General features: G+C 43.1%; 1 long non-coding RNA gene across 1 annotated transcript; it reads left to right on the top strand.

The window, feature by feature from the left end:
- The first annotated feature begins 7,056 nt into the window (after positions 1-7,056).
- Positions 7,057-11,281, top strand: LOC311310899. The gene is made up of 7 exons (XR_014630516.1): positions 7,057-7,146; positions 7,832-7,930; positions 8,318-8,414; positions 9,507-9,645; positions 9,769-9,841; positions 10,104-10,743; positions 10,938-11,281. It is a non-coding gene; the product is annotated as an uncharacterized lncRNA (long non-coding RNA).
- Positions 11,282-18,777: the final 7,496 nt, after the last annotated feature.

The raw sequence follows: 18,777 nt of genomic DNA, 5'->3' as shown, positions 1-18,777 counted from the left end.
GAAGCCGGCATGCCTTTCCATTGAAGTGAATGAGAGGATGCTCAGTGTCAGTTGAGATTTGAATTTGGGGACACGCGCAGTCTCTCTGTACAGGCACCCTTTTATGACTACTGTGGTAGCATTCATATTCCTTCCTTCCATCCTTCCTTCCTTCCTTCCTTCCTTCCTTCCTTCCTTCCTTCCTTCCTTCCTTCCTTCCTTCCATCCTTCCTTTCTTCCATCCATCCTTCCTTCCTTCCTTCCTTATATTCAAATAAATATTTAGAATGACACTCTTTTTCAGGCTGCAAACTCATATTAATATCTTCTCTCCTCTTTCAGCTATTGAACTCAATAAAACTATGAGTTATGATGAGTGGTCTAATCTATTTTTGAGTTTAGTACTAGCAGTACTTATAACAAACACGTACTGCTTTTCACTGCTACTGCTTCTAACCTCAACTTAAATACAACACCTCCACAGCTACTGCTCGGCCCCGGAGTGGGCTATATACACATGGTCTCCAACGAGGGGTGCATGGGGATGGCCTGGCAATCACTGACCTGCCCCCCACAACCTCTGACCTGAGGGGGCGGAGTCTCGCCACCAGGCTATTATCCACGCCACCGTCCCCACATCTCAGACCCTGAGTTGCCTAAAGAAGCAGTTTTCACGGTTGGTTGCATGTGGGTGGCCCGGGGAGCAGTACACTGTCCTTGACCGGCTCTGCCACTATCCACGCCACTGTCCCCACATCTCAGCCCCTGAGTGAGCTACAGACACACGGTCTTCACTGTTGGGTGCATGAAGATTGCCCGGATGTCAGTGCACTGCCCCCGACCTGCTCTGACCGGAGGGGGCGGAGTCTCGCCATCACGCCACTATCCACGCCACGGACCTCACAACACAGCCTCTGAGGCGGCTAGAGACACATTGTCTTCGCTGGAGGGTGCATGGAATTTGCCAAGAGGTCACTGTACTGTCCCCGACGGGTTGTGACCCAAGGAGTCTTGCCACCTCGCCACTATCCACGCCACAGACCCCACAACTCAGCCCCTGAGTGAGCTAGAGACAAACAGGCTTCTCCAATGGGTGCAAGGAGATTGCCCGGAGGTCAATGTACTGCCCCCGACCAACTCGAGGGGGCGGAGTCTTTCCACCATGCCACTATCCACGCCATGGACCACAGAACTCAGCCCATGTGGGCTAGAGACACAAGGTCTTCACCGTTGGGTGCATAGAGATTGCCCAGAGGTCACTGTACTGTCCCCGACAGGCTTCCAAGCTCTTAAGCTATACATTCCATCATTTAGTCCATCTTTCAGCTTTGACAGTATTACTCTATTGCTCATCTTTCAAGCTAAAGGCTCAGTTCAAGGTTCAGTTCAGTTCAGTTTAAACTACTCAGGTTGAAAAGTATTTAAGTTCTTAGCTTCTTTAGGTAATACAGTTACAATTCTGCCAGTTTCACATTTCAGCTAAGCTTCCAGGTTTTCCAGCCTACAAGCTTTTTAGCAATATATTCCATCATTTATTCCATGTTCCAGCTTTGACAGTATTACCGTTTATCTTCCAGCTTTTATAGCAATGTATTTAAGTTTTTAGCTTCTTTAGGCAATGCAGTTCAGATTCCAACTCTCCCAGTTTCATATTTCAGCTAAGCTTCCAGGTTTTTCAGCTTCCAATCTTTTTAGCAATACATTCCATCATTACAGTGTAACAGTTTATCTTCCAGCTCTTGAAGCAATGTATTGAAGTTCTTAGTTGCTTTATGTAATGCACATCAGCTTCCAATTCTGCCAGTTTCATATTTCAGCTAAGCTTCCAGGTTTTCAACTTCCAATCTTTTTATACATTCCATCATTACAGTATAACAGTTTATCTTCCAGCTTTTGTAGCAATGTATTTAAGTTCTGAGCTTCTGTATGTAATGCACTTCATTTTCCAATTCTGCCAGTTTCGCAGTTCAGCTAAGCTCCAAGGTTTTCCAGCTTCCAAGCTTTTCAGCTTCCAGGATTTTCAGCTTCAAGCTTTTTAGCAATTACATTCCATAATTTCTTACATTTTTCAACTTTGACATTATTACAGTTTATCTTTCAGCTTTTGTAGCAATGTATTTAAGTATTTAGCCTCTTTAGGCAATGCAGTTCAGCTTCCAATTCTCCCAGTTTCACATTTCAGCTTCCAGGCTTTTCAGCTTCCAGGATTTTCAGGTGTGATGCATTTGAGCTTCCAGATTTTTCACATTCATGCATTTTCAGCAATGCTTTTGCTATTCCGTTCAGCTGCTCAGCATTCACACGCATTTTCTGCAGGAAATGCAATTTTCTAGTTAGTGTGAATGCTGCAAGCATTCACACTATTGTTATCCAGTTCTTTATTATTATTATTATTATTTTTACTTTTTCCGTACGTTTTTTGGCTCTCTGTAGCTCCTTCATACTTTGAGCTACAGAAACCATTCAACTATCAAAATGTTCAGCTTGTTAAGGACACGATGGGACCTCTTTCAGATTTTTTATACCTTTTATACTTTTTAAAATATTCAGCTTTTTCAACTTTTTTTTTGAATGGAAGTCAATGGGGGAGTTTTGAAAACTTCTTCAGCCTTCAACTCCTTCATACTTTGAGCTACAGAAACCATTCAACTATCAAAATGTTCAGCTTGTTAAGGTCTTTATGGGATATCTTTCAGATGTTTTATAACTTTCATACTTTTTAAAATATTCAGCTTTTTTCAACAATTTTTTACAATGGAAGTCTATGGGCAGACCTTGAAACCCCTCGTCAGCTTTGAAACCTATCTCCTCCTTCATTTTTTGTGCTAGAAACCTCCTTCAAAGTTTAAAATGTTCAGGACCTTTAGCTGAGTAAACGATCCATTCAGATTTTTGAAATTCCTTATAGTTTTTATGTAATTTAAGTTTGTTTTGGACCTTTTTTAACATTGAAGCGGATGTGTGGAATGTTCAGTTTCTAGAGTGTAGCAGCTCGTATTTTGAAAACATCTACACGTTTTGTAAACTGCTGTTGTTCCTACAGTTTTAACAGCTCATACACATATTCTACATTAAAACGTTCACACAACTGTGCTGATTCGTACAATCTAAGTGTCTAAGCCGTGTGACTCATAGTTTTCGCTCTATGACGTTTCGTTCGGCAACTGCGCTCTTCATTGAAACGTATTGGCCCACACTCTGACTTTTGAGCTGCTCATTTTGCATTTTTACACTTTTTCTAACTCGTCGCCATGCCTACAGTTTTTAACCTACACGGACAATTATACATAGAAATGTTCAGCCAGTTCTCAGGATTCCCACGGTGTCAATAGCTAAGCTGCAGCCTTTATACTTTTTGAGAGAGAGCTGTCTGAAGCCGGCATGCCTTTCCATTGAAGTGAATGAGAGGATGCTCAGTGTCAGTTGAGATTTGAATTTGGGGACACGCGCAGGCTCTCTGTACAGGCACCCTTTTATGACTATTGTGGCAGCATTCATATTCCTTTCTTCCATCCTTCCATCCTTCCTTCCTTCCATCCTTCCTTCCTTTCATCCATCCTTCTTTCCTTCCTTCCTTCCTTCCTTATATTCAAAGAAATATTCAGAATGACACTTTTTCAGGCTGTAAACTCATATTAATATATTTTCTCCTCTTTCAGCTATTGAACTCAATAAAACTATGAGTTATGATGAGTGGTCTAATCCAATTTTGAGTGTAGTACTAGCAGTACTTATAACAAACACCTACTGCTTTTCACTACTACTGCTTCTAACCTCAACTTCCATACAACACCTCCACATCTACTGCTCGGCCCCGGAGTGGGCTATAGACACATGGTGGGATGAGGGGTGCATGGGGATGGCCTGGCAATCACTGACCTGCCCCCCACAACCTCTGACCTGAGGGGGCGGAGTCTTGCCACCACGCCACTATCCACGCCACCGTCCCAACATCTCAGACCCTGAGTTGGCTAAAGATGCAGTTTTCATGGTTGGGTGCATGTGGGTGGCCCGGGGAGCAGTACACTCTCCTCGACCAGCTCTGACCTGAGGGGCGGAGTCTCGTCACCACGCCACTATCCACGCCACTGTCCCCACATCTCAGCCCCTGAGTGAGCTACAGACACGGCTTCACTGTTGGGTGCATGGCAATTCCCCGGATGTCAATGCATTGCCCCCGACCTGCTCTGACCAGAGGGGGCGGGTCTCGCCATCACGCCACTATCCACGCCACGGACCTCACAACACAGCCTCTGAGGTGGATAGAGACACACGGTCCTCACTGGTGAAGGCAGGTGGGTAGCCCGGCACGGCCTACACTGTCCACGACCAGCTCTGACCCAAGGGGGCGGAGTCTCGCCACCACGCCACTATCCACGCCACGCACCCCACAACTCAGACCCTGAGTGGGCTAAGGACACAGGGTCATTGCCGGTGGGGGCAGGTGGGAGGCCCAGAGCAGGGTACACTGTCCAAGACCGGCTCTGACCCGAGGGGGCGGAGTCTCGCCACCACGCCACTACCACGCCTCGGACCTCACAACACAGCCTCTGAGGTGGCTAGAGACACACGGTCGTCACTGGTGAAGGCAGGTGGGTAGTCAGGTGCGGCCTACACTGTCCACAACCGGCTCTGACCCGAGGGGGCGGAGTCTCGCAATCACGCCACTATCCACGCCACGGACCTCACAACACAGCCTCTGAGGTGGCTAGAGACACACGGTCTTCACTGGTGAAGGCAGGTGGGTAGCCTAGTGCGGCCTATACTGTCCATGACCAGCTCTGACCCAAGGGGGCGGAGTCTCACCACCATGCCACTACCACGCCACGGACCTCACAACACAGCCTCTGAGGTGGCTAGAGACACACGGTCTTCACTGGTGAAGGCAGGTGGGTAGCCCGGCACGGCCTACACTGTTCACGATTGGCTCTGACCCAAGGGGGCGGAGTTTCGCCACCACACCACTATCACGCCACAGACCTCACAACACAGCCTCTGAGGCGGCTAGAGACACATGGTCTTCGCTGGAGGGTGCATGGAATTTGCCAAGAGGTCACTGTACTGTCCCCGACGGGTTGTGACCCAAGGAGTCTTGCCACCTCGCCACTATCCACGCCACAGACCCCACAACTCAGTCCCTGAGTGAGCTAGAGACACGTTCTTCAATATCTGGTGCATAGAGATTGCCCAGAGATCACTGTACTGTCCCCGACAGGCTTCCAATCGTTTAAGCTATACATTCCATAATTTATTCCATCCTTCAGCTTTGACAGTATTACTCTATTGCTCATCTTTCAAGTTAAAGGCTCAGTTCAAGGCTTAAACTACTCAGGTTGAAAAGTTTAAAAGTATTTAAGTTCTTAGCTTCTTTAGGTAATGCAGTTCCAATTCAGCCAGTTTCACATTTCAGCTAAGCTTCCAGGTTTTCCAGCGTACAAGCTTTTTAGCAATATATTCCATCATTTATTCCATGTTCCAGCTTTGACAGTATTACAGTTTATCTTCCAGCTTTTGTAGCAATGTATTTAAGTTTTTTGCTTTTTTAGGCAATGCTTTTTTTCAGCCTCCAATTCTGCCAGTTTCACATTTCAGCTTCCAGGTTTTTCAGCTTCCAATCTTTTTAGCTATACATTCCATCATTACAGTGTAACAGTTTATCTTCCAGCTTTTGTAGCAATGTGTATAAGTTCTTAGCTTCTTTATGTAATGCACTTCAGCTTCCAATTCTGCCAGTTTCACAGTTCAGCTAAGCTTCAAGGTTTTTTCAGCTTCCAGGCTTTTCAGCTTCCAGGATTTTCAACCATTCAGGTGTGATGCATTTGACATTTCAGATATTTCACATTCATGCATTTTCAGCAATGCTTGTGCTATTCCATTCAGCTGCTCAGCATTCACACGCATTTTCTGCAGGAAATGCAATTTTCTAGTTAGTGTGAATGCTGCAAGCATTCACACTATTGTTATCCAGTTCTTTATTATTTTTACTTTTTCCGTACGTTTTTTGGCTCTCTGTAGCTCCTTCATACTTTGAGCTACAGAAACCATTCAACTATCAAAATGTCCAGCTTGTTAAGGACACGATGGGACCTCTTTCAGATTTTTAATACCTTTTATACTTTTTAAAATATTCAGCTTTTTCAACTTTTTTTTTGAATGGAAGTCAATGGGGGAGTTTTGAAACCTTCTTCAGCCTTCAACTCCTTCATACTTTGAGCTACAGAAACCATTCGACTATCAAAATGTTCAGCTTGTTAAGGTTTTTATGGGTTATCTTTCAGATTTTTAATAACTTTCATACTTTTTAAAATATTCAGCTTTTTTCCCAAAAAAATTACAATGGAAGTCTATGGCAGACCTTGAAACCCCTTGTCAGCTTTGAAACCTATCTCCTCCTTCATTTTTTGTGCTAGAAACCTCCTTCAAAGTTTAAAATGTTCAGGACCTTTAGCTGAGTAAACGATCCATTCAGATTTTTGAAATTCCTTATAGTTTTTATGTAATTTAAGTTTGTTTTGGACCCTTTTTAACATTGAAGTGGATGTGTGGAATGTTCAGTTTCTAGAGTGTAGCAGCTCGTATTTTGAAAACATCTGCACGTTTTGTAAACTGCTGTTGCTCCTACAGTTTTAACAGCTCATACACATATTCTACATTAAAACGTTCACACAACTAAGCTGATTCGTACAATATAAGTGTCTAAGCCGTGTGACTTATAGTTGTGGCTCTATGACGATTCGTTCGGCAACTGCGCTCTTCATTGAAACGTATGGGCCCACACTCTGACTTTTGAGCTGCTCATTTTGCATTTTTTTACCCTTTTTGTAACTCGTTGCCATGCCTACAGTTTTTAACCTACACGGACAATTATACATAGAAATGTTCAGCAAGTTCTCAGGATTCCTACGGTGTCAATCGCTAAGCTGCAGCCTTTATATTTTTTGAGAGAGAGCTGTCTGAAGCCGGCATGCCTTTACATTGAAGTGAATGTGTGTTAGTGGGCATTTGGGATTTGTGTCACACCTGCAGCAAGGGGCGTATAGCCGGGGGGAGTCTCCCTGCTTGCTGTCACAGAGAACTGCGAGTTTCGGCATCCAGTTCGAAGTTGAAAACCATGGATGCCGATGGTCTTACAAACGCTCTGAACAAAACATTCTGCTTTGCGATGGGGTAAACTGAATTTATGTTATCTATCCCATGTCGAGGGATTGTGTGGGGAACACAGCTAGCTAACGTTATATAGTGAGCTAGCTAGATCTATGCAGACAGCTGGCTAGCTGAGCCAGGGTCAAATGTCCTCCGAAGCTATCAAGTTAGCAAAGGCAGTATTTTATATACGAACTGAATAACCTCCATAACTTTATTAATGTTGATTTATTCTTAAGTATGTGATATACTGTTGTCGTGATCCAAACAGCAATAGTGAACTAGCTGGCTAGCGTGCCAGTATCCACAGGTCAGTACGTTAGCTAGCGCACGTAGTTTGCAGCGAAGTTGAGTATCAGAATATTGCCGTATTTCACTGAAACTCATGCCTTGTTTTGCTACTATTCCGTACATAAGCTGGCCGAAGACGCAAAGTTAGTCTACCTCTTGTGCAAAGTTCCTTGCGAACTTAGTTGCTGCTAGCTGGCTAAGTTAGCCAACGTTAGCTAGCTGGCTAGTTAGCTGGCTAGCTATAATAACGTACCATTCAAGCTAACGAAGTTGTCTAGTGTTGGAGGGACAATACTGGATGTATGATGTCACCATCTTGATCAGATGACTGCTAATGGAGGAGGATAAATAAATGTTCCAACTCCTACATTGTAGAGCATCTGTGTTTAACTTAATCTGCAACTGCTGTGCTTTGCAGACTAAGAGGAGATGGACATGCCCCTTAAGCTACAATAAGACCGGAATGGTCAAAGCCATGGAGGAATCTGGAGAGGATGATGATGATGATGACGATGAGGTGGGTTAGTTGTTCAGAAAATGACCCAAAATCTTTAATACCAAATGTATAGCTGCACATTTTATGTCCCACTCCTCAGCTCGCCAGGTGAAGGGGAGAGCCTGCATGCGCGCACACACACACACACACATACACACACACACACACACACAGGAGTTTCAGAAGCCTCACAAGCAAGCTGTGGACACCATCACCATAATTGTTGTGTCTGTGGAAGGAGACGGACAGTTTTCGTTCTTCTCGAAGGGTGTTGTATATGTGAAGGAGCTGTGGACCCATCACACTGACACACCTCCCACTCTGCTGTTTTACTCTGATTATAGGTTGAATGCCTAGATTAACCTCTCTTTCTTTCTCTCTCTGCATTCTCATCTGTTTGTTTTGCAGCTTGTGTTTTGCAGCTTGTCTATAGGGTGTCAGTGAGATCTGTTCTACAGGGTTCGATGAAAAAGAGACTGCTGATTTCTGATCACTGTATCACAGAGTGAGTCACGCTGACACATACACATATACACACACACACACACACACACACACACACAAACACTGTAAGAGCCGAGGTGGGCTAGGGTTGATATGCAATACAGTAGGACCCCACTCATCCGAACTTCAGAGATCCGAACCTCCCGGTCTACCGGACAGGCTTAAAAAACTTTTATTTGAGCCTGCTATCTGGTTACTGGTGGGATTTTCATTACAGTACTGTATCCTACTGTGAATAAAAACAGACTGTATGTAGACCTACATGTTGCCTGTAGGCTGTAGACTACTGTCACGTTTCATTTCTTTGCTCTAATGTCGAGCGCAAAACGCAAACGAGTCTGCTTCGTGAGCTGCATTCCTTGGTAGCCAGAAAGCGCGTCAGCAACCTGAAGCAGAGGAGTATCGAGTCATTTTTCGTTCCCAGTTAATGGACTTCAGGAACACAGACGTGTTGTGAGAATGTAGATTAGCCTACTAGGCCTACTGTATTTGTTAAATAATAGCCTACAGCCTATAGCCTACATCGGTTGTTTTAGAGACTTTCTTTTAGGCTACAATAGCCTAAGACAGGACAACTTGTCTGTCATTTCATTTATTTATTGATTGATTATCATTTGCTATAATTGTTTTAATGTTGGGTTGTTTATAGGCTATACCATTTTGTTCTGCGAATACAGTAGCCTATCGATGCAGCGTAGGCCTCATTTGAGAATAAAGTAGGCTACTGAATTTGATCAAAGCACGCACTCAAGTGGAAATTTGTTTATCTTATTATAGGGTACTGTAGGCCTATTATAGGCTAGGCTGTATCAGTTTAGTTGGCTATTTGATTGCAATTTTGATGCATTTTCACAAGTAATTAAGGGTATTTATCTGTCTATTATGAGTCTATATGAAACAAGTATACCACTTATTGAATTTGGTGCATTTTAACATACGTTTCAGTCATCCGGACATTTCAGAGATACGAACGACCTGTGGTCCCGTTGGGTTCGGATAAGTGGGGTCCTACTGTATGTGTACAAGCGTGTGGGTCTTCATTGTTGATCTTCTCTCTCCCTTTCTCTCTCTCCCACTCTCTCTGTCTGTCAAGAGAAACTTGAGCAGTGGAACTCTCCCAGGACTGAATGGTGGGGATTGAGTGGAAGAGACATCCATCAAAGTGTCCCTGAGATGTCCAAATCACATTCAGACGCATCCAGCTGCAAGGACACGACTGCAGACACATACAGGTGAGAATAGTGACATGTACAAATACACACATACAGGCGCACAACACGCTTTCAGTCATACACAGAACAAATCACACTTCTTCCTTTAACCCCCACTCTCTCTCTCTCCCTTTTCACCTGCAGTGTATTGATCTGGAGTCTTACTGTACCTGCAGCTGAACTGTGAGAGAGGGACCTGGAGATGTCCTGAGTGCAAGTAGGCAAACTAAAGCATTTCAGAGCGTCTGTTGTCCTGGCTGGCAGAGGCCTCATTCAGTACATGATGGCCTGATCTGCATGTCTGACTCTTTCTCTATCACAGTAAGATAGCGTTATTAGAGGTTCTAGAAGTGGATCTATACATCCAGAAGTGATTGTCTTTGTGTTAGTGTGTGTTTTGTCTGTGTCTGTGCATTTGTTCATATTTGATGTATTTTTAAGAAAATCTCTTTCTCGCTTTCACACCTCCTTCCCTCCAGTCCAGACTATGAGGAGATCTCCATAGACCCAGTGTGTGGCTTGAGGCCGGTCCCGGTCAAACCAGACCAGAACATAGAGGAGGAAGCAGACCAGCCGGCGCCACACTGTCAGCTCCAGTGACATGGTCCTGCCGTCATGGAGATGATTGTGACCGTGTGTGTGTGTGTGTGGGTGTGCGCGCGTGCGCATTAAAGTTACAAACTAACTGAGACTACCCAGTGGTAGTATCAACAAAATCTTTAGTGAGAAATGTATACCTGCATATTTTATGTCGCACTCCTCAGCTCGCCAGCTGAGTGGGAGGACCCGCATGCACGCAGACACACACACGGGAGACTAGACAGGTGGCAACCATACACCTCGCAAGGACCAAGTGAGGGTTAGTACACTCTCACACTCAATAACAGACTGTATTTATCACACCACATTATGCATGCTTGCATTTACCAGTGAACAAGTCAAAGCACCCATTGAGTCTTTGGCCAGCTGAAACCCATGAGTTTCAGTGTATGTGATCCATCCAACAGAATGACCTGAGGGGCTACAGGAGCCTGGTAATAAGTGGACCACCTTCCTGAAGGCTCGTCTGGTCTGCTCCATGCCTGGGGTCAACAGCATCGACACACTTTCACAAGCTACGTGAGTGTGGTGCTATTCTGAGAACAATGTGCCATTTAAGGCAGATCGTTTTTGGGAATGACGTCTTTCGTTTGTCTTTAGAGGACTCATCCAGGTAGCTACCTAATATCATGGTCTATACCTTTTTATCCCCATCCAGTATACGTCTATCTAACCCTACTCATTTTTTTCTCCCTCTTTCTCTCTTTCTCTAGACTGTGAGATTCACTCATGTCAGGGTTGTACCATCGCCTAGTGGGTGAGAACTGACCACACCAAATAATGTCCCAGATCTAACACTGCACATGTACAGTACTGTACCAGACCCACAGCTTAGGCTGCCAAAGTTTCTGTTTTCTTCTTCCCTCTCTCCCTCTTTCTATCTTCTTCTCTTTCACTCCCTGTTTGTCTACCTCACCATGGTAGGTGGTCTGTTCCCAAGTAAATTAATTGTGTATTGCAACTGCAATTCCTGTTACTGGCACTAGTACACCCAGTAGATGTTTTCATGGTGGTTCTCTCAACCCACAGCTACAGTGCTGGAAAGAGCCCACCTGTAGCACTGCCTTTTGAATATCTGAAATAAAATGTTTTCTTTGCAATACGTCAGTGGTTTTATTTCATGTAAAATTGTCTAGTCATTTGATAGTACCATTCCAAGAGTTTCATGGAAATTGACTGCAGGTTACTGCTCTACAACATCAGGAGGATTCAACCCGTCCTCACTGATGACAGGTGCTCATCCAGGCTCCTGTCATCTCCCGCCTGGACTGCTGCAACTCCCTCCCTGCTGGGGCCCTGGCGTCAGCCATCAGACCTCTGGAGCTTGTCCAGAAAGCTGCAGCTTGCCTTGTGTTCAACTGTTCAACAAGTTCTCCCACACAACTGCCCTTCTCTATTCCATACACTGGCTCCCTGTAGCAGCAAGTGACAATGTGAATAGGTTTGTGGAGCTTCAGAGCTCATACTTATACACTGTTACTGGGAATTATTGAAAAGTCATTTTTATGTGTGATCAGAATTATTGATGCATAAAAACAAATACCAATTATTGATGCATAAAAACAAATACCAATGTATGCGTACGTTTCTAATCACACTTGTGTAGAACGGAGTTTTTGCCCTCGCGCATGCTCATTGTAGCCTATGTAATGTATCGCTCGAGACACTGGGCTTCATTCACATTCCGGTGTCAAGGTGAGTTGATGTTAGCTAACGTTACACTCGACATTTTCAACTACGACGTCATAGGCGTATTTTCCATTAAAATTAATTAGAAACGTCAAGTATGTAGCTATATGATATAATTATTGACATAAGTAACAACTTGCTAGCTAGTATAGCTGTTTTAAACAAGGGACGTTGGCTGTTAACTAGCTAACGCTAGTGCTACTTGACGTCAGTTGGTTGAGTGAGTAGATGTTAGCTAACGTTAGCTAGCGAGTTAAGCTCGACATTTTCAACTAACGGAAGTCATATTGGCGTATTTTTCATTAGAATGAATTAGAAACGTCCAATATTCATATTATCTGACATCTGTAACAAATTGGCTTGCTAACTAGTATAGCTAACGCTAGTGCTCCTAAAGTCGGTTGGTTTTCAAAACGAGACAGACGCAGATTTATAAGGAAGATGGCAATTATGCAGAGTTTGATAATCACCAGTAAACATGTACCCAGTGATGTTAACGCATAAACTCGCCATATAGGCCATGATGGGCTATTTGCAGTCTATCACATAAACATGAAGCATACCGTCACCGATTGCTATTGAGATAACGTTAGTGACAGCTGTTTGTAGGCGCTCGCAGGGATATAAACAAAGGATAGTTCCGGCTAGTTAGTTCTAACTAATACGTTCTCAGCTTGTTTATGGAATAGCCTACTGCAAATAGCCGCTATCCTAAATGGCGAATTTACCATGTAATTCCAAATGTTTGATGTAGGTATAAAGGATGGTCTTAATGCTCACTGACGTGACGTGCTTATTGGGAATGCAATTGGTCCTATTTAATATTTAATGTGTTTCTCAATGCTTTTGTTTTATATTTTCATAGATTTGACTTCCTGAAAGGTGTTTCGAAGCAAAGAGGTGAGATTAACCATTTGCTTTATGTTGCCATAATCCTAAATCTATTTGATGTTGACTGTAAAGGGATTATTATATTTCACTCTGATATAGTTTGTCCTCAAAACAAATGCAAGTGAGAAGCCTGAGACATGGGAGTGAGTTCTGGCAGGACACTCATGCATGGAGCTGTGACAGCGTATATTGGGGCACTATTTAATATTTGTGTTGTTTACATTTTCTGCTATAGTAATTAGACTTTATAGCCTTTTATAAATTAAGCGGTACTCACTGTCCAGTGCATCACAGGTTTTTAACTTGTTCATTCAGCCCAACTCTGTGCTTAAGCTGCCTATAGAAGCAATTACTTTTTTCATGACAGTAATACACTTAATGCCCAAAGGCACACCTCTTAATCATTGATAAGATAATGGTCTGGGGTTGTTTTTTTGAGGTTGCCCTAGGTCCCTTAGTTCCAGTGAAGGGAAATGTTAATGCTTCAGCTTACCAATACATTTTGGACAATTCAACTTCCAACATTGTGGGAACAGTTTGGGGAAGGCTCTTTTCTGTTCCAGCATGGCTGTGCCCCAGTGCACAAAGCAAGGTCCATAAAGGATTGATTGATTGATTGACTTTTATTTATTTTTAAGACAGGGACAAGGTACAGTAGACATTTACCCTATAGAATAGGGAGAGATGCACTGTACAAGGTTATAGCTAAAACAGCTAATTTCCACGGGCAGTCACTGGGCAAATACATATACAGTCTTAAAATAGTGGGGCAAATAGTATACAGTAGGAGAGTAACATACATAGAAGGAATACAAAAAAGTTATATAGCAGAGATTTCCCTCATCCCTATACCCACATCCCAACCTCCCCAGACCCTTAAAAAACAAACCCTAAGTACAGCCCCCATACATATGTGCACACACACATACACATACACACACACACTTGACTACAGGAGGCATGGTTGTGTGAGGTTGGTGTGGAAGAACTTGACTGGCCCACACAGAGCCCTGACCTCAACCCCATGAACTAGAACGGATATTGCGAGCTAGGCCATCTCGTTCAACATCAGTTTCTGACCTCACAAATGCTCTTTTGGATGAATGGGCAAAAATTCCCACAGACACACTCTGAAATCTTATAAAAAGCATGGAAAAGAGTGGAAGCTGTAGCTGCAAAGTCTGTGTGTGTGGGGGGGGAATCCATATTAATGCCTATGTATTTAGAATGGGATGTCATAAAAGCTCTTCTAGGTGCAATGTGTAGGTGTCCCAATACTTTTGTCCATATAGTGTATAGTGCAGGCCTAAAGTGTTATTTCACTTTGGTAGAACATGTAAAAAATCATCAGTCTTAACTTGAAGCCTCTTTATTCAGTTTCATCTTGGGGAACTAATCTAAATGTCATACTTCTGAATTAGGACATTTTAACACCCCTTTTTGTTTTTTGTTCTTGTCTTACAGGTGTCTGCCGCGGTCACTGCACTGTTGCTACTGCAACCACAAAAACAGCTTTTGTCAAAGCTTTTTCTTAACAAGCAAACCCAATTTTACGAATCCATTTTGAGAACCCAATTTTATGAACCCAATTTTATGAACCCAATTTTACGAATCCAATTTTGAGAACCCACTTTTGAGAACTCTCTTACCAGCCCTTGTTTTAAAAGCATTTCTAATTACAAGCATTTCCCTTTACAAGCCTCTCTGTCTTGCCCCTGTTCTATACCTTGTTTTGAAAGCATTTCTAATTACAAGCATTTTCCTTTACAAGCCTCTGTCTGTCCCCTGTTCTATACTGAAGCAAAGAGAGAATAAATATAGGCTAATTGATTTTTCATCTGAATAGCCATAGATTTATAAAAGTCCATTTAGTCTCTTTCCTCTATCCTGTGAATGATAAACAGGTGGTACTAGAATACAAATCGTTGTGTAAGTTTCTTTTGTCAGACCTAGTTAAAATTGTATAGCAGGCTATTTAATTTCAATATCATACTTGATATTAAATTGAGGGAACTGAATTGCTTTCATTAGAGTTGACATTGTTAAGTGATCTGTGACATTGTTAACAAAACTTTGGATCAAACACTCTTGATACAGTATTTCAGTATTTGCTCTTGATTTGTACAGTGATTACATAAAACATTTCATTTCGCTGCTGTTCTGTTAAGGAGTCTAGCTGATCAAATTCAAAAGTCTTTGAATACAGTTCATCTATTTGAGTAGCTCCAACAGTCTAGGTCTTTGAATTGAAAAGTAAATAAATCTTTGGATTGGTTTGAAAAAATACTTAAGACTAGTGTGCAGCTGACTGAATATCAAGGTATATTGAGGCAATATTTCATATTTAGTTGTTGAGATTTGTGGATTTGGAGTACAATAATGCCAAAGAAAGGTAAGAAGTCCCACGTTCTAAGACAGCGCTGGCAAGGGTCGACTGAGATTCACCGTGCAACAACTGAACAGGAAGAATGTGCTGGTCCTCAGAGCCCTGGAGAGGTCAAGGTGTCTGCAGCGTCTCGTGCTCAGAGTGTAACACAGGGAGGTCAACGTGATGCATCGTGTGTACCACAGGTTTCTTATGCAGACATTGTAAAGAGAGGACTACACAGTGATGATCCGTGTGTACCAGGGCCATCTCATGATTACCAGGTAAACTACAGTCAAAGTGATGTGCCATGTCAACCACAGGTATTGTACGCAGACACTGTAACATATCCATGTGTAGCAGGACCTTCCCATGCAGACTCTGTAAACCTGGGAGATCAGCCTTCTGTGAAACATGTCTGTGCATCCCGCAGCCAGGATTCTCCTAGATACGGCCCATTCAGAAATACACAGTGTACATGTAATGCACTAACCTTCCTTGCATTCCTTCATGAGAATGAAAACATCACCACAGCAGACCTCGATCTCGTTTTGGATAAGGGTGACGTTATGTATCAACAGGCCAGGAAAAGGTTTCCTCAACACATCTTTTTGACTACTGACGAGCTACCCCATGAAGCCCCTGCACGCAGGTTTACACACCATGTGAACATGGAACACCTTTCCAGATATGGCACATTAGGAGATCCGCTACCCGGAGCTGTAGATGGCTTTCTGGACCTAGAGGCAGGATTGAGCTGCTTGTTATCAGATGTGCAGTATGCGTTGCTGTTGATGACAGGGTTATGTATTGCCGTATTCAGAACCAGGACAGGCAGATATGGCTTCTTTGACCCACACTCTAGAACAGCTGATGGTTTGCCCTTACTCCCGGGTTCACGCACTAGTGGTAGGCCTACTGCTGTCATGCTGACATTCACACATCTCAGTGATATGATTGACAGACTCATAAAGTATCACAAGATTTTGGGCACACAGTCCTCCTGTAACTATGAGTTGAAGCCTGTGGAGTTTTACAATGTGAACAGAGTCAACCTGAACGATGCCATCCCAGACACAGAGAGTCGGCCTACAACTCGCACTGCTGCTGTATTAACTGCTCTTCAAAATGAGTCAGGCGCTCCAAAGGTAAACACTGTTGTCACTGATGTATGTGAAGTACTATCCACTGATATGGAAACTGAACCAGAGCCATCAAGCTTGAATTCTGTCACATCACATGATGCTCCTCAAAGTGAGTCAAACTCAACTGCAGCAAGGATAAACACTGATGTCTCTGATAACATATTACAGGGAATGTCCACTAACATCACATCATCTGTGAGACACAAATCAAATATATCTGTTCCACGGATAAATACTCTAACCAGTGATAATGTCTTACATGACATCTCCCATAGACTGTCAAAACTCAATAAACAGCAAAGGAAAAAATTCAGGAGAAGACTATTGCTCTCTGAAAAGGCATCACAAAGAAAGGAGAATCAAAAAGGGAAAGAAAGGGCAAAGTATGCTTCAAATGAAGAACTCAGACAAGGAAAGCGAAAGTATGTTATCAACTGCTATCATACCAATTCCGAATTACGACAGAAGCAAATAAATAACATAGCAACCCGTTACAAAGAAAATTTTGACTTCAGGCAGAAACGAAAACATTTCCTTAACAATAAATATAGAGACAATTTTGAATTCAAGCAGAGACAAAAATTGTACATTACTAACAAATATAGAGATAACATTGATTTCAAGCAGAGGCAGCGATCTTATATCACACAGCGTTATGTACATGACCAAGCATTCAGGGTGAGACACAGACAACTAATGAGACAGAGAATGCGAGACAGGTATAAGAACAATCTTGCATTTAGGAGTAACATGAAATGTGCAGCAAAAATAAAACATAAATACAGATGGATACATAGACAAACACGTGAGAGTGACAACCCTGTGATCAAAGAGGCCATATCTCTTTTCAGATCAAAAATAAAGGCCGGCCCCACTTATGTGTGCACTGTCTGTCATAAGGCATCATTTCCAAACCAGGTACGACCCTGCACAAGGTCATATTACATCAAAAATCCAGCTGTGGTTGCAGCATGCCTGACAGGAAAGTATGTCCATGTGTGTCATGTTGACTGCAGGAATGAACAACAGTGCAAGGTGCCTGATGAGAGAAGGAGAGAGTGGATTTGTTACACCTGCCATAATCATCTAAAGAATGGAACCATGCCAACCCTCGCTGTGGCAAACAAGTTAGAGCTCGCCGACATCCCTCCCGAACTGTCTGATCTCAACATACTGGAGAGACATCTCATAGCCAAATGCATTACATTTGCAAAAATTATTCCTCTTCCCAAAGGCCGACAGAGAGCAATCCGCGGTAACGTTGTTTGTGTCCCATCGGAAGTACAGGAGACAGTCAATGCTCTGCCCAGACTGAGAAGTGAGTCTCAAGTCATGAGAGTAAAACTGAAGAGACGGTTGTGTTACAGAGGTCATCAGCTGTTCCAGACTGTTACCTGGTCTAAACTAGTGCAGGCGCTGCATAAACTCAAACACATTCACCCACAGTATGAGGATGTAACTATCAGAGATGAGGCTGAGTTATGTGATCCAACACTTCCCGATGATGATGATGATGAGGATGATGATGACGATGATTATGATGAAGCTGCTTTGATGGAAATTGACAGGTGTGAGAGCAATGCACTGCGTGAGGCAGAAAAGGATCCTGAAAATGAGCAACAAAACAATGACGTGCTGCCTAGTGATGACGGTCAACCTCAGGAGCAGAGAGATGATCCAGAACAGGAGGGTGACATGCCTAATGGAGGTCTTGCTCTAGAATCATGCCTTCAGCCACGTGATGTTTCAGAGGAGATATTATGTTTTAGTGAAGGAATCTACTCTGTTGCCCCTGCAGAAAGGAATACTCCAGTCAGCTTTTTCAGAACGCCTAAGCTAGAAGCCATGTCTTTCCCTGTTCAGTTTCCCACTGGTCAAAACACACTGGATGAAAAGAGACCCATTAGATTAACACCTAGTAGTTATTTCAAAACAAGGCTTTTCGGTGTCGACAATCGGTTTGCCAGAGATACAAACTATTTGTTCTTTGCACAGTTTGTGACTGAAATACATTTGGCCACTTCCAGCATGACAATACAGTTACGTAAAGGAAAACCTTTCACCAGAGATGGACGCAAAATAACTTCTGGAATGTTACAAGACCGACGTGAGGTTGAGAGACTGGTGAGAAATAAAGATGCAGTCAGATTCATGCAGCCTCTGAGAGGAACACCAGCCTACTGGGAAAAAACAACCAAAGATCTTTTTGCCATGATCAGACAGTTGGGAAGTCCTACATTCTTTTGTACATTTTCAGCAGCAGAAATGCGTTGGCCTGAGGTGATTGAGGCAATAAAAACTCAGCAGGGTGAGGAGGTTAATTTTGAGGAGCTTGACTGGTCCACAAAGTGTGACATACTGAGAAGCAATCCTGTGACAACAATGCGCATGTTTGATAAACGTGTTGAGGCCTTATACAGAGATTTAATCTTGTCTCCTGCGCAGCCCCTTGGCAAAGTTGTT

The sequence above is a fragment of the Borostomias antarcticus genome (genome assembly GCF_949987555.1).
Source record: "Borostomias antarcticus genome assembly, chromosome: 7".
Classification (NCBI taxonomy): Eukaryota; Metazoa; Chordata; class Actinopteri; order Stomiiformes; family Stomiidae; genus Borostomias; species Borostomias antarcticus.
The sequence above is the reverse complement of the archived record's forward strand: the minus strand, read 5'-3'. Positions and strand labels throughout refer to the sequence as shown.